The 4561-nt window shown below is 34.9% G+C and overlaps 1 long non-coding RNA gene across 1 annotated transcript; it reads left to right on the forward strand.

Annotated features, from left to right (window-relative positions):
• Positions 1-202: 202 nt before the first annotated feature.
• On the forward strand, positions 203-4338 carry LOC116412461. The gene is made up of 3 exons (XR_004223711.1): positions 203-532; positions 1498-1680; positions 4134-4338. It is a non-coding gene; the product is annotated as an uncharacterized LOC116412461 (long non-coding RNA).
• Positions 4339-4561: the final 223 nt, after the last annotated feature.

Below are 4561 nucleotides of genomic sequence, written 5' to 3' on the forward strand. Positions count from 1 at the left end.
TAGACATTTTTCTACTAGATACTATCTTCTTTTATTATTTTATTTAGAGTTTAGTCATCAAGAGTAACAAGCATTATAGCATGTAATAATGTAAAGCACAATTCCAATAACACACCAATACAGAATATGATGTTAGCTTGTATTTAATATTACATAAATTATCATTGGATTGTGTTTTGGGTCCAAATGTTTTCTGCATACTGAGCACTAAGCAACTTTGCATGTAAATTCTTTCTTGACCATTTAGCAGAAACAGATCTGGCACTTCCCTATACTAAATAAAGTAACATCTGTGGCTTCTTCTCTGTCCATCATTTACTTGGTTTCTGAGCAGAATGTGTGATACAGATGAACACAGTGGTGCCCTGCTTCTGCTTTTATACACATAGCGGGGAGCAAGAGTCTGAGAAAATCAGAGGAGACATAAATGAGATACATAAATAGAATGTAATGCAAGAGGAGAGAAGAGCATCATGTCAGGAGAGAGAGGAGAAACAATGAGAGAAAGAGAAGAATCCTTCCATGGAACAGGGTAACGTGCAAATTGTCTCTCTCTGGTTTAGCCAAATGGGTTTTACACTCAGTACAATGTTCATTTGTTCCTCCCTATTGTACAGACTGGGTTGTAAAAAGTGCTGAAATCTGGTGCGTTTACCTAGAAATAAGCTGTAAGGAATGAGTAACATTTATGGGACACTTTCTTGCTTTTTTGTGTGCCAATACTGTAAGGCTGAATATTCCCAGTGTTTCTCAGGCAAATATAGGAAGAAGCTACTATTGTGTTACATTAAAACCATGTCTGGCCAACTTTAGAGATCAAAGTAAAGTTGAGGGGATGGGCTGTGGATATGGGCTGAGTGCTCATTAACTTCTGTGTAGTAGAACCCTTAAAATAAGGTATCTGGATCATTTTTTGTGATTCTTTATATAAGAGAACTATTTGGCTTTAATGAAAAAACATTTTATGTACTTAATTTTATATTTTTATGATTGTTACTCACTAACTAACTAAAAAAAATGTAACTTACAGTACATGTAATGTATGTAGCACTTACTCCTGAAAAGACGCAGTAGGTATGTATGGGAGCTGCTGTGATTTCCTGATCTTATATTGTTATAAGACAGATTTATCACAATGAGACATAGCTATTTATGTAGCTATTAATACTACGAATATACTTTTTAGAAAAATATATATTTTTCTCACCCACCAAAACTTCCTTGTCGCCTAACGTGTCCTGCTGCTGCCACATGTAACAGAAAAAGGAAATACTGTCCTGCCTCTAAGAGAAGCTGCATTGAATTGTATTTTCAGTCCTATGCTGAGCTTCCTAATAGATCGTACTTAGACATAAAGTCTCCCTTCTATTTCATGTCTTGTGTCTCTGATGGAAATACAGCTATCATGGATGTGCCATTAACTCTTCCCTCTTAAATAATCAAATTGCACATATAAAATAATATATGCACTGATAAATTTGATTAATTCATACACAGACAAACAAGGATTTAATGATTCAGTGGATTCAGCTCAACCCAGTGTGATCTAACAGATACAATCTGATTGGCCGCTCACTGCCTTGGGAACACCAATAAACATCAGGATGCGGCACATACAGCCTCAGATTTGCCAACATGGATTTGTGGTTCTGTTCTTTCTCTTGCCCTTGCCTGGGAAGGGTGAGTATAATAATATAAACCTATTTTTATATATGAGTATTAGCCAAATAATATAAGAATATTTAGTTGTGTAGAACCCCAAAATTGTTTATATTGGCTGCAACTGCATGATAGCAAACATCTGCCCATGGAAACTGCTTGTACAGCTGCGTGCAACTTTAAAGGGAACCTCTATTTTAACAATATTTGTGTGTTTGCCAGTTTTGTAATATTAATAGCAGGCTTAGCTGAATAGGATTTCTAGAAGCGTATTTATCAAAAAATAGAATAAATACGCTTATACAAATACCATAGGAGTATTAGAAAGAGGGTGGAATTTTCTGCGGTGAGCTGTATTCTCACATTTTGATAAATTGGCCCTAAGGATCCCATTTACTAATCATCAAGGTTTTCTCTTTTGAAAGTGAATTTCTAGCACTAAAAGTCACCAAAAAAAAGTTGCAATTTTTTTTTTATTTACTATGGGTCTAAATGGCTCAAAACCTGAATCCGACTATTTACCAGCTAAAACTTGTTGAGTTCATGTAGTCAAGGTTTCGGGCAACAACTCAAAAATTTAAATTTTCTCTAACCATTTTTTAACTGATTGTTAGGGGCCCATTCATTAAACCAAGATTTTTTTTTTTTTTTTTGAGAAACTTTGAGAACTTTTCGCAATGTCCACAATAATTTTTCGTTAACTTCCACGAAAAAGTCATATTTTTTTGTAAAGACTACGACCATTTCAGAATTCATTCAAGCTTTGGTATCGTGACTATGATTTTTGAAGGCTTCCAAAATCATGCATTGAAGGTTTTCACACTGTCTACGAACGTTCCAAAGCGAAAATTTTGTGACTTTTGGAACGCAACCATGATATTTTCGTATGACCGATAAAATAATTTTCAAGACATTTTCGAACATCAAAAATAATCGTGGTTACAGCAATTGTGGTTTAAAGAATGAGCCCCTTACTAGTGGATTTTTTTTGTAAATGTTAGATGTTTGAGGAAATGAGTTTAGTTGAGTTTTAAAAAAATTTGATATTATAGAGTTTTAGTAAATGTGCCCCTTACTTTCACCCACTGATAAATACAATCCTGTAGGAATGAATAGAACATGTACAGGTATAGGACCCATTATCCAGAATGCTCGGGATGAAGGGTATTCCGGATAAAGGGTCTTTAATTTGGATCTACATACCTTAAGTCTACTAAAAAATCAATAAAACATTAATTTAACCCAATAGGATTGTTTTGCCCCCAATAAGGGGTAATTATATCTTAGTTGGGATCAAGTACAGGTACTGTTTTATTATTACAGAGAAAAGGGAATCATTTAACCATTAAATAAACCCAATAGGGCTGTTCTGCCCCCAATAAGGGGTAATTATATCTTAGTTGGGATCAAGTACAGGTACTGTTTTATTATTACAGAGAAAAGGGAATCATTTAACCATTAAATAAACCCAATAGGGCTGTTCTGCCCCAATAAGGGGTAATTATATCTTAGTTGGGATCAAGTACAGGTACTGTTTTATTATTACAGAGAAAAGGGAATCATTTAACCATTAAATAAACCCAATAGGGCTGTTCTGCCCCCAATAAGGGGTAATTATATCTTAGTTGGGATCAAGTACAGGTACTGTTTTATTATTACAGAGAAAAGGGAATCATTTAACCATTAAATAAACCCAATAGGACTGTTCTGCCCCAATAAGGGGTATTTTAAGGGTTTTTTTTCCACTATGCAACAAAAAACATTAAAAAAGTAGAGGTTTTGGTGCAACAATGTAAAAAAGTTGCTCAAATTGTTATTTATTTATTAAAAAAAATCCAAATATAAAAACACAAATAAATGAAATCATGCAAAAATTTGTATATATGTTATACATTTGTATTTTACTTACTCATTTTAGTGAGTTTTCAAACTTTAAAAAATGCAAAAAATGAAAAACAAATATTTTACAGTTCGCCAAGGAATGTTCCCATTGACTTCTACATGACCTTGCCAGCTTTTAGATACAAAAGACTTTATTGCATTCATTCATGATATTTAGTACCACAAAATATGAATGTTTAAAGATCAGCCCCTTAGTACATCTGTGGAGCTTGATCTAAGAAAATTTGCAATTCCTCTACTTGATTTTTATTAGTGGTTTAATCAACTTTTTGCTCTCCAGTTTGGAACTTAAATCTCTGGTTACTAAGGTTATCTTCCCTAGCAACTAGGCAGTGTATAGTCAAAATACATATTTTTGTTGATGGGGTCATGACCGGATATAATTTTACACTGCAAGCTGAAGAAGTAAAATCATTCAAAACCCATAACAATAAAGACCATTTGATATAATGAATCTGTGTCTAAACTTAGATTTTTTCTGTGTTTAATTTTTTTCATTTCTTTCTGTTGTTTCTTTTAATTGCCACAAACACACACAAATTCAGTCACTAATCTGCATGTTGTTTCCACAGGAGCTGACAGTCAGACACCAGGTTATACTCTATGTGCCCAGCGGTCAGTGTCGGTGGCATCTGGTCTCTGTGTGGAAATTCCCTGTACATTTACTGTTCCTGCCGGTAGCACTTTATCTACACGTGTCACAGGGATTTGGAGAAAAGAGACTCCTGACATTGTTGCAGCCTCTACAGAGGCCTCTATGGTTTCTGAGGGAACAAAAGGCCGATTCACCCTGACTGGGAAAGTACAGGGAGGAGACTGCTCATTCTCTATCAGCAATGCCCAACCAGCCGATCAAGGAGAATATGAATTCCAAATTGAAGACGGAAACCATAAATATTCCTATAGTTCATACAGGCTCAGTGTGACTGTGACAGGTGAGTAAGAGAAACCCAGTGTATATTGCAGGTGGGGGGTACAGTGAGATGGGACTGATCTGTAC

Source organism: Xenopus tropicalis, chromosome 7 (assembly GCF_000004195.4).
Source record: "Xenopus tropicalis strain Nigerian chromosome 7, UCB_Xtro_10.0, whole genome shotgun sequence".
In the NCBI taxonomy this organism is placed as follows: Eukaryota; Metazoa; Chordata; class Amphibia; order Anura; family Pipidae; genus Xenopus; species Xenopus tropicalis.